This window comes from Hylobates moloch, unplaced genomic scaffold (assembly GCF_009828535.3).
Source record: "Hylobates moloch isolate HMO894 unplaced genomic scaffold, HMol_V3 SCAFFOLD_7, whole genome shotgun sequence".
Lineage (NCBI taxonomy): Eukaryota > Metazoa > Chordata > Mammalia > Primates > Hylobatidae > Hylobates > Hylobates moloch.
Window position 1 is genome coordinate 122,032,864 of NW_026652282.1, and position 12,539 is coordinate 122,045,402.

The window sequence follows — 12,539 nt, forward strand, 5'->3', positions numbered from 1 at the left end:
CTCATAATGCTATACTTGTTCATGGGTTCTTTGCCTTTCAGATTTTGCTCTTTGTTAATGGCCTCACTCCCTGCATTGTTTTCAGTTCAAATTCCTGAGAACAAGGAGCAGATCAGCTCTGCCTATTCATGTTTAGGTGGTCATTTTTTCAGCGTGTGGCGGGCCATATCATAGTTTGCCCTTTGCTCATGTTCCTACCTCTGATCTGATTAACTGTAGCCAGACAGTGAAAAGGAATGACAGAGCAAGGATTAAGGGATCATGACTACCTAGCATTGTACCTTCAGCAAAAATTAGATTGAGGGGTTTATCTTATACACTAAAGCTTTGAAAGCACTTTAGACATGACACACAATAATTGAAATCTCTATATAATGGGGTTGTGCCACAGATTGTGGTAGTGAAACAGCAGAGATGAGGTGAGCAGTACGGGGAAGTCATTTTATAAATTCCTAGCATACATGTACTGTCATCTTAATTGAAGAAAACAAAAAACCTGCTAATGTATATAATTATATATATATAATATATGCATATATATACACACAAACTATATACAATTTTTATTTATCAAATGTGTGCCCAAAAACACTTAAAATAAAAAGAGAGAAAAGCAAACTGAATATATACACGACTTTACTTGGTGCTTGATGCATCCTAGATATTAAAATGTGCTTTGATTCCTACTTTCATTCAATCACCGAATGTTTATTAAGCAGTCACTCTCTGCTGGGTATTTGTATTTGATGAGTAGTGACTCCATGTAAGGATAATTAGGAATTCTGTGGCTCTGGGACCAAAACCTTACTTGCTTTCTCAACTCAGGCAAAGACAACTAGATCCTCACTCATTAAGAAGGATCGGCAATGCTATATAAATGATTCCTCTTACTGCACTTGCCCTTAATATAAAGTAAAAGGATGGATAGCACACTTACTTCATTGGAAATTAGAAAGATTAATTAAGTCAGGAAGCAGTGCTTTGAAGATGAAAGTGATTCCTGAGTGTTAAAGTGCTAGATAAGTATCCAGCAGTTGCAGGGACGATGCAGTCTGCAATACTGTGCCAGGAATTGAAGGCACACCATAATGCTTTCGAATTACAAAAGGCACTTGCTGAAAATTCAACTGAGACAATGAACAGCTTGATAGCCTTGGGTTTCTCATAAAGTATCATTATCTAACAGAAAATACAAACATACATATTAAGGATAAAATGGGATTTAAGTGGACAAGATGAATAAAGTGTAAAACCCCATCATGGTGTATATCCTAATGTTCAGAACATGGGTGAGGAAAAAGACCTATGTTGCATCACCTGATTTGAGTGATACAAACGAGAACAGAGGAGTTTGGAGGCAGAGTTGAATGCACATCAAAGATGCTCCCCAGATCTGAGAAATTTGATAAGATAAAGGTTGAAAACTGGAGGACATTGATTTGGAAAGGTGCAAGAAAATAACTATTTCTTGCATGATTGCAAGGGGTGGGAAAATAAATGGAGGAATGACACATGATTGTACATTGTTTGCTCATTTATTTTTTTGATTGCCTACTTTTTAAAATTTATCCTAAGTGTTATCACTTGAATTGTGCCTCCCTCTGGCAAATAAATAAATAAATAAAATGAAATAAAATAATGTTGAAGTTCCAACCCTCAGTAGAATTTCACCTAAAGTTACCTTTGAATGTCACCATATTTGCAATTGAAACTTCCCAGATGATTTAGTTGTGATTAGGTCATTAGGGAAGACTCTAATCTGATATGACTGGTGCCCTTGTATAAAAGGGAAAATTTGGACACAGAGACACACCCACAAAAGAAGAATGTCATGTGAACAAGAAGGCAAAAATCAACGTGATGCCTAATGATGTCAAAGATCACAGGCAACCATCGGAAGCTGGGAAAGAGGCATGGAACAGATTCCCCCTCACAGCCCTCAGAAGGGAACCAAGCCTGCCAACCCTTTGCCCTCCAGCATCTACCCTTCAGAACTGTGAGACAACACATGTCTGTTGTTTTAAGCCACCCAGTTTGTGGTACTTTGTTATGGCAGCCCTACAAAATGAGGACGCCTAGGATAGTGAAATATCCAATTAAATATACATATATACATTTTATTTTTCATTCAAATGAGTCTGTGCTCACTGGCTGCATGTAGGAAAACTTTCTGTAAAAGATGAATATTTTAGGCTTTGGTCTTAGGCACAAGTATTGAACTCTGCTGTTATAGTGCAAGAATAGTCAGGTAGTAAGTAAAGAATTGGCGTGACTGTGTTCCAACAAAATAATATTTATGGACACTGAAATTTGAATTGTATGTAATTTTCAAGTGTCATGAAATATTATACTTCTTTCGTTTTTCTTAACAAATTAGGGATGTGAAAACCATTTTTAGCTTGTGGACAGATTTGGCCTGTAAGCAATAGTTTGCTAACCTTTACTGTAATAGGAAGAAGATAGGTTTTTGAGTTAATGCACCTGGTACCATCCCTTTCTTGCTGTGTAATTTCTAACGTGTTACTTCACTGAGTTTGGTTTCCATCCTTGGAAAACAGAGCTAATTATGGTTTACATATGCATAATGGAATATTATTCAGCCATAAAAAATGAAATCCTGTCATTCGCAACAACATGGATGGAGCAGGAAAGCATTATGTTAAGCAAAATAAGCCAGGGACAGAAAGACAAATATCACAAGTACTTAACCATATATGAGAGATTAAAAATAGATATCATTGAGATAGAAAGTAGAGTGATAGTTACCAGAGGCTGGAAAGGGTAGTGTGGAGAGGGACTATGAGGGGATGGTTAATGGGTACAAAAATACAGTTAGATATAAGGAATAAGATCTAATTTTGATAGCTCAATAGAGCAACTACAGTTTACAATAATTTACTGCATTTTCCAAATAACTGGTGAAGTAAAAATGGTTGCTCTTAACATAAAAGAATTATAAATGCTTGAGATGATGGATATCCCAATTACCCTGATTTGATCATTACACATTGTATGCTCATATCAAAATTTCACAAGTAGTCCATAAATATGTACCAGTACTATATGGCCACAAAAAATAAGTAAATAAATAAATAAATAAATAAATCCACTTTTAGCAGGACTGGCTTATCAGCACATTATCTTTTATTTTTTTTATTTTTGTGGGTATATAGTAGGTGCATATATTTATGGGTTACATAAGATATTTTGATACAGGCATGCAATGTAAAATAAGCACATCATGGAGAATGGCGTAACCATCCCCTCGAGCATTTATTCTTTGAATTTTTAAAAAATCCAATTGCACTCTTTAAATTATTTAAAAATATACAATTAAGTTATTATTGACTATAGTAACCCTATTGTGCTATCAGATAGTAGGTCTTATTTGTGGGATCTAAAAATCAGAACAATTAAACCCATGAACATAGATAGTAGAAGAATCATTACCAGAATCTGGGAAGGGTAGTGCGAGTCTGGGAGGAGTTAGGAATGGTTAATGGGCACATTATCTGAGTAATCACACAGGGCCCTGCATTTAGAAGGGTTCAGCATTTGATTTAATACTCTACTGTCATTGTCTTGAAATTCTTAGTAATTTTGAACGGGTCCCGTATTTTCATTTCATACTGAACCCCGTGAATTATGTACACAACTCTGGCTCCTAGCATGAAGTAGAGACCCTAAAAGAATAGCTATTGTTGTGACTGTGTGTTGTAGTGTGTAATTAAGTGTAGATGAATAAAAAGGTAATTTTGATCCTCAGTTAAAGAACCATGACTTCACTGATGGACAATAAGAATATACTCTCATAGGACAAAAACACTGATTACTAGCAAGATAGACATCCTTGGGACAGATGAGCATACTGGCCTGGGAAGTAAAGACGCAGAGCTCTAATTCTGTAACATGACAAATTAGGGACCAAGAGAAAATGCTCCAGAGACAGCCAATTTATGTGGGGGACCTAACTGTTCTCTTACAATGAAGGTTTGAGCTCTGAAATCACTTTGAGAATGTGCTGACTTTGCAGGGGTATGTGCACAGAATGTTAAACAACTCCTTGCAGTTGGGTCTTGCAGCAATCTTTATTTTGAGCGGTGACATCAGAGCATTTATCCAAACACTTGTTTAAATAGAAATGCAAAAAGAGGTGCATTGCGGTGGCTGCTGAGCAGTGTAAATCTCACACTGGGAGTGAAATCTGGGGCGCTGAGGATGTCTTGCCAACACAGCACAGAGTCTGACCTACTATTAGTTTTTTTGCTCACTGTATGCCACCAAATGGGAAAACTCAGAGCTCCAAATGAATTACGTGCTCACCAACATTTCACTTTTCAGAATTACTGCCCAAGTGGTGGCAAGCAGTATGAAATTTATAAACAAACAAGCCATGTCATTTTTTCCTACGTATATGAAAGAATACTCTTATTGGTGAGAAAATTCCCTTTGATAGTCTTCCAGCATGTTTCTGTCTATGCCAAACAGTACCGCAAAATATTTTGGCTGATAGAAGAGCTCCAATCCCAGCTTCCTAGGATAAACCCAGCTCTCTCCAGCTACTGTGAACTTCAGGTATGGCTTTAATTGTGAGAGTGCATTTTGCCAGTGTTATATACCTACTCTAGGGAGTGATTTCAGCCATTGGATAAATTAATCTTCAGAATTAGTTAAGTAAACAAATCATTATGAAATACATTATATTATGTACTAAGCAGTTTATATGTATACAGTAATGACAATAACACACAGACCTTACAACAGTATGAGACTGATATAAACAACACCGCTCCCTGGTGAAGCCCTGGGTTATTTAGGTGTGAAGCCTGTTCATGCTAAAATTGAACACTTTGATTTCCTTTGTCATTTAGGTGGCTGGACTGGTTTTGAGCCACTTCTCCATTTCTCGCTAATTCCTATTAGGCTGGTCATCTCCCTGTATCAGCAGATATTCAAGGATAAGTAAACCAAACCTTACATCTTTGTGTTTTTAGACAAGAAATTTTGTAAGAAATACAAGCCACATTAACCAACATGTTCAGGAATCTCTGCTCTGCTGTGCTTCTCCTTTGGCCTCCTGTGATTGTGCATTGAGCCAGTTTGCTGTTCATTAGCACCTTCAGTATGCACTGTGCAGGGCTGGAGAGGAAAGGTAAAGATCAAATTAGCCAATTTGGCTTCTTATTAGTAGCTTGGACAAAAGACTTGGTGGAGAAAGGTTTACAACTAATCGCTAAAATGAGAAGAAATCAACCATGCTATTCCTACCCCTGATTCCTGAGTGAGCAGAAGGTTGGATGATTTTTCTCTTTGCTAAATGGTGTCCTGAGGGTTTGAATGCTTGTAAAAATGCCTGCCTTTATATTGTTTCTACAGTGGGAAACTCATCAGTTGTCTGGGATCAAATGGTTTTGCTAATTAATCTTTTTTTTTTTTTAGCAGTTTAAAGGAGCACAAATTTATTATTTTACAGTTCTGTAGGTCAGAAGTCTGATACAAGTCTCACTGGGATGATAGTGCAGCATAGGCAGGGCTGTGTTTATTTCTGGAGTATCTAGGGGAAAATCTGTTTCCTTGCCTTTTCTAGTTTCTAGAAGCTCCCAGCATTCCTTGCTTTGTGGCTCCCCTTCTTCCATATTCAAAGCCAACAATATCACATCTCTCTAACCCTTCTTCTGTGTTCACATATGTCTGACTGCAGCCAGGAAAAGTTGTCACCTTTTAAGGACTCATGTGATTAGACTGGTATCTTAAAAAAACAAAATATATTTTGCTAATTCACCCTTCCACTTAAATGACATTTTTTTTGTTTCTGTTTTTGGTTTTGTTTTATTTTGTCTTTTTTACATGAAAAGAGGCATATCTTTTGGGAGTAAGGTGAGGCAGAATATAACCAAATAAAAAATGGAGTAAATACAGTAATTTTAGATAGTGGTAAGAGCTAGAGAGAAAATAAGGCAGGGTGAGGAGTCAAGGGCTGAGCGTGGTCATGGTGTTGTTTCAGATAAGGTGGTCTGAGAAGGCCTCTTGGAGAGGTAACATGTGATCAGAGACCTGAATGATGAGGGTAAACCTTGGGAAGTTCTGGTACAAGTGCCTTCCAAACAGAGGAATGGTAAAAGCTCTGAGGCAGGAAAGTATTTTGGCTGCATAAGAAGCGGCAATTAGGCTGGTGAAATTGAAACAGTGAACAAGGTGAAAGAGTAGTAAGAGACTGAATTACAGGCACAGACAAAGATCTGATAATACAGAGTCCTGAAGGTTCTGCTAAGGAGTTTGGATTTGATTCTAAGTGCACATGGGAGCCATTGTCTAGTGTTAAGCAGGAAACTGGCATGGTCTGATTTATGGTTTAAAAAGATCATCCCATCTGCTGTATTGGGAACAGATACCAGAGAAGGTAAGAGTTAAAACCAAGAGTTGAAAGAGGTTGTTGAAATAAACAGATGAGAGATAATGTGTGAGACTTGGAATAGGATGATTGTAGCAGAGATGATGACAAATGTCAGGATTTTAGAACAAATTTTAGGGCAGATTTGCTAATGGATTAGATTTGGGGAGGGGACAGGATTGAGGAGAAAAGGGAGGTCAAGGGTATAACACCTTGGTTAAAGGCCTGAGCGCTGTGTGGCCTTGGACAAGTAACTTAATGTCTCTGAACTTGTTTATTCATCTGTAAAGTGAGAATTACAATAGCTACCTTCCAGAGTCATTATTGCATTTATATATTCAACTAATATTAATTGGCCTCTTACACACCAAACATTTTGCTGTTGCTTTACATTTTTTTTTTTTATCCTGAGTTGATTCTCACAAGGCTTCTAGAAGGTTATCATAGGACATTATTTCCATCTTACATATGGAACTGATATTCGGTGTTGTAAGGTTTGCTATCACGTGGCAAGTAAACAGCAGATGCAAGACTTAAATCCAGATCTTTGCTTCAAAGCTTATGATCTATCTGGCTAAGTGTTACTCAGATGAGTGATGATGGACTTACTCTTGGAGATATCACTCTATCTTAAGGACCTGCCTTATTACAACCGGAGACTCTAGTAAGAAGTAAAACTCTCCAACCTTTGAAGAAAGCAACGGGATCAGAGTTTCTCATCTAATTTCCTGAACTCCTTTAAAGAGATGGAATGGGAAAAGGGCATTCAGTTAAACTTTGCCCAGGGATTCCCCCAGCTTGTCTTTTTTTTTTTTCTAGTTTAATTATATACTGAACGTTACTAAACAGTTGGAATCCCACAAGCAGTTTAGCTTGAAAAAGCAGAATGCCTAAAATGAGCTAACCCAAAGAACCCACTGATGAGGGTCACTATTGCATTGTAAGGATAGTATAAATACTGTAAAAAGTGGTTTTTAAGATAGAGGAACAACGAACATCCCCAGAGTCAAATGATGCTTAAAATGAAGATGATATCCTTTTTAATACAGAGGCTTCTCTATGTGTAAACATTGACATGGAGTTTAAAGGAAATAAGAAGTAAGAATGTGGAAATTCCCAATCAACCAAGTTAATCTTTGTTTAACAGAAGAAACTGAGATTTTAGCATTTTTAAGTCGCCCAGCAATTCCTCCAATAGAAATCTTCTGGAATCAAAGATCTCTTACTCCTTTACCAAATGTTTCCAGCATCTAGGAGACAAAGAGAAACGCTGCTCATTTCTGCCAAAACCTGGTGCTACATAACCATTCTGAAAGCTTTTAAATGACCTCAAGTTTCTCTCCGTCTCCAGACCAGCATTCAAACCACCCTAGGAAAAGAGTCTTTTCCCTTTTTCCCAGCATCACCCATTGTCAGAGATTTCTCTGGGCATTATGACCCTTTGCCTCCCATACACATTTTCACTTGCATAAATACCTGCACCCTGTAATTACTTTCTTCTGTGCTGTGCACTAGTGTAGTGTAAGACATAGCCAAGAGCATCCCACAGGTTGTTAATAGGCGTATGGGTCATTGGTCCTGGGTATCAGCTTCTTATTATTTTTTTGTTAGCAAGAGACTACAGATTGTCTGATTCAACTGCTTGACTCAATTTTAGAAAAATAAAAGACAAGAAAAGTGAATGGATGCTTTTCCTTAGAGTAACAACCCAAGAACCAGTGTTGAAGCTGCCTTCATAGAGATATTAAATCTATAACATTTGTTGCAGGTAGCGATTTGTGGGTTTTTTTTTTTTTTTTTTTGGTATACTTTTCGGGCAATAAACTTGGCAAAATGAAGTCAAGTAATCAAGTCAGGACAGAAATATCATTATGACAGAAGGTTCAACAAGATTGTCTAGTTATTACATTTTTTTCTTCTAAAAATGTAATACTGTAGTTTAAAAGTTCACTTAGCTGTAATTTGGAGTTGTGTTAAAGAGACATTTCATATTCAAGTTAAATCAGTCTTGAATTTTAACTAAAAGACCACAAAATTTGGTAAAATACGGCATCAAAAGTCTTGGCTAATGAAAAAAAGTTAATATAAAGAAAATTTGTGAAATAGATGGGTTATGTAACATTCTACAAAGTATTAATTCTGATAGTTGCTGAACATAAAATTTGCATTTCACATAAACTTATAAATGCTTTCTGACATGGTAGATATATATTTTATCGGGGGCAGGGAAAGAGGATACACCCTTTGGGAAAGAACTATACAAAGATTTTTATTGGACTATATGGTTTGAGAATGAGTTTCTGAGTAATTCCAGTTTTTTCTCATAAAAACCTTGGCATTTGTATTGTTGCTCAAGTTTGATGTGGCTTCTCCGCGGGAACTTTCTAGACCTGTGACAGTAACAGACCAGAGCAGTGAGAATATCCAAGGGCTTTGCCATGCCACTGACCTCACTGAGTCTATTACGGAACCTGAGATCTCGTTTCAGCATCCCTCAAAGTATATTGGAAAAAATTGAGGCTCAGAGAAAAATAAATCCAGGGCCCCTCTCTATCCCTAACTTCAACCCTCTATATATTGAACAATTCAGTCTTTCCTGGCCAGGTCTAGTAGACAGAAAATAATTGGTCAATAGCATTTGCATTGTTCTAGGAAGTGGAAGGAGAAATAAACTAGTAGTGATGTGAGATGGCAAGAGTGGAGAAGAGAGGTATTTTTAAAAATAAGTGGGCAAGGTAGTACATAATTTGTTTTAAAAACATTTCTGATTATTATATACACAAAGAACAAATGTCTTCTCAAGAAGGCAGTATTGAATTGAACAATGAGAACACGTGGATACAGGAAGGGGAACATCACACACCAGGGCCTGTTGTGGGGTGGGGGGAGGGGGGAGGGATAGCATTAGGAGACATACCTAATGTTAAATGACTAGTTAATGGGTGCAGCACACCAGTATGGCACATGTATACATATGTAACAAACCTGTACATTGTGCACATGTACCCTGAAACTTAAAGTATAATAAAAAAAATTGCAACTGAGTACCTTACAAGGTCAAAGAATGACTAAACAAACTTCAGAACCTCAAAAGAGTCTTAATCAACAAGGACATCTATTTAAAGGTGCAGAATTATCAACCAGCTACTATTATGCACATTAGATAGCAAATTTTGAAAATTTAGCCCACCTTCCCCCAAAATGAAGCCCACTGGTGACTGAGAAATCATAAAATAAGATTTACCAGTCATTTCAGATATTGCTTTATTTTTCCTAAATAATACCACGGTCTTGAATAAATGCAGACCATAAACTTTTTAAAAAAAATTATGAATTAGCCCTCACTTACAAAAGACTACCTCGATTCTGTAAAGCGCCTTTTTGTTATATTTTTTTACTCTTTTGTTACTCCCAGAAACCCTATAACATGAAGAGACCAAGGAACTTAAATGACATTTCACAAAATAAAAAATACAAATGGTAAACATACATAAACAGCATTTTATTCTTAAGTATTCAAGGAAAGAAAACTAAAACATAATAATAGTAAAGTAAGAGTTTGCATCAGCAAATTAACAAAAATAAAGTGATATTAACTGAGACTCCTGCAGTTAATGCAGAATTGGGTCACTCCGATTTTACTGGTGGACAGGGAAAGAGGATACACCCTTTGGGAAAGTAATCTGCTAATATATCAAGAACTATGCAAAGGTTTTTATTTGACCCATAAATTCTGATCCTGGAAATCTGTCACAAAGAAATAATGCCACTAAAGGAACAAATATATTCTAAGGCAATGATACTCAATCAAAGGCAACTTTGACCTCAGGATATATTTGGCAATATCTGGAGATGTTTTTGTTTGTTACAACTGTGAGGGTGCTACGGGCATCTGGTGGATAGAGGCCAGGAATGTTGCTAAACTTCTTACACCTATAGGAAACCCCCCCACAGAAAATAATTATCAATAGGGCTGAAACTGGAAACCCTGACTCTAAAGTGCTGATTGCAGAAAGTGTGTGTAATTAGGGACACAATTAGGGACACATTACCCCCAAAAGCAGATGGATGTTTAGAGAAGTCAAATTATATCTATCTATTTGCTATACTATTGTGTAGACATTTTAAATGTTAGGGTGCTTTAAATAAAAAATTTAAAAAATATAACAAAAAGTAGAACCAAAAAAATACTAGTGCCATTTGGAAGGAATATGAGTGATTTGGATATGGATAAATGAGTGGCTATGGAGTCAGTAACACAAGTATATTGCCATATTTTAGATTCGTTGAAAAAGAATCAGTCCTTTCTTCAGATAATATCACAGCGTCAGGGTCATCTTCTTGCCTAACTCCTCTCCAGCTAATATGTCTAGTTTGAAAAAAGTACTGATCAAGTAAAAAGACAAGGTACCAAATTGAGGAAAACACCCTAAGAATTTTTATGGATTTTGCTGACATGAAATTTATTCTCTTCAATTGCAAACTGAAAGACACTCATCTCATTCAGTCTGCTCAAGAATGAATTAGCAATAACTCATCCTCAGCAGGATTTAGGACAATCAACTTCTTATCATCCAAGTCTGTATTTCTAGATAGTACTAGGTCAGAAAGAAAGACAAGAAAAGATGTGCAACATAATTTGGAGTGACACTTGTAAAGAAAACTAAAGATGCCAAAACCAAAACTACTTAGAAGTGTGTGTGTGTGTGTGTGTGTGTGTGTGGTGTGTGTGTTTGGAGGAGGTGATGTCAAGTGAAATTAGGCCAATAGTCTGCTTTTCTGTATTCTTAAATGGGGGTATGGACAGTGCAAAAAATGTACTGTGGTGGGCAAAATATTTTACCGAAAGATGTCTAACTTTGTAATTTCTGAAACCTGGAATATATTGTTACATGGCAAGGAAGACTTAAAGTTGTACATAGAATTGAGGCTGTTAATCAGTTGATTGCTAATGTAATCACAAGAGTTTTTATATGTGAAAAAGGGAGACAGGAGAGTCAGAGTCTGAGGAGGAGATGTGAGGATGAAAGTAGAGGTCAGAGTGGTATAATTTCTGGCTCTGAAGATGGGAGGGGACCATGAGCCAAGGAATGCTGGCAACTTCTAGGACCTAAGAAAGGCAAGAAAATGGATGATCTCCTAGAATCTCCAGAAAGAACACAATCCATCAATGCCTAATATTAGAAGAGTGAGACCTCTGTTGTGCTTCTGATGCCCGGAACTGTAAGAGATCTTTCTTGTTTTAAACCACTAAGTTTTTGGCGAATTGCTATAGACGCAACAGGAAACTAACACAATTACCTCTTTGTAACTATGTATGCATTATACCTGTCCATGTATGTGTCTGTTGCGGGAGCACATGGGTGCAGTTTGACCTTATTTTTCTTATAGTGGCCTTGCTCTGGAAAAATGTTACTGTTTCGAGTAATTTTTTTTGTCCAGTGATTGATTGTGTGCTTGTCTAGAAATAACTATTCCTCTGGCTTCTGTCACACGAAGAATGCAAGGTAAAGCAAGAAAAAAGAAATAACTTTGTGAAGTTTGTGTTATTAAAAGAATGACTTCTCTAATACTTAGTCAAAGTGAAGGAAATACTTATGTTTTGCAATGAATCAAAAAATAAAACAGTACAGTGTAATGGGAAAAATATAGATTTTGCTGTCAGACATATTTGAGTTCAAATCCTGGCATGGATGTTTTGAGTGACCAAGGGCAAGTTACTTCACCTTTCTAGTTCAAAATCACATTGTTTCTTATTGGAAAAATGACCCATCCGCTGCAAATCTTGCTGCGGTTTGAATATATTTAATGTTTATATTATATAAAATGGTATTCTTCCAAAAATTAGAAATTAACAGTAAGATACCTTGCACGTAGTCTTGAAGAGCAGTCAGAGTGATGTGTCTAAAAATCAAATTTGGCCTCTTTACATTGAATTTGACACCCCTTACATTGAAACTTTCAGTAGCTTTCTATCACCTCCAGCAGCAGTTTTAAAACGTTTTGGTTTTATGACCCTTTTAAAATTTGTTTTATGACCCTCCTAATAAGTATTAAGGACAAAAACCATATTATAAATTAAAAGAAAAGTAACAATAATAAACCCATTGACAGTTAAAATAAATACTTTACTAAAAGTAACTATGTC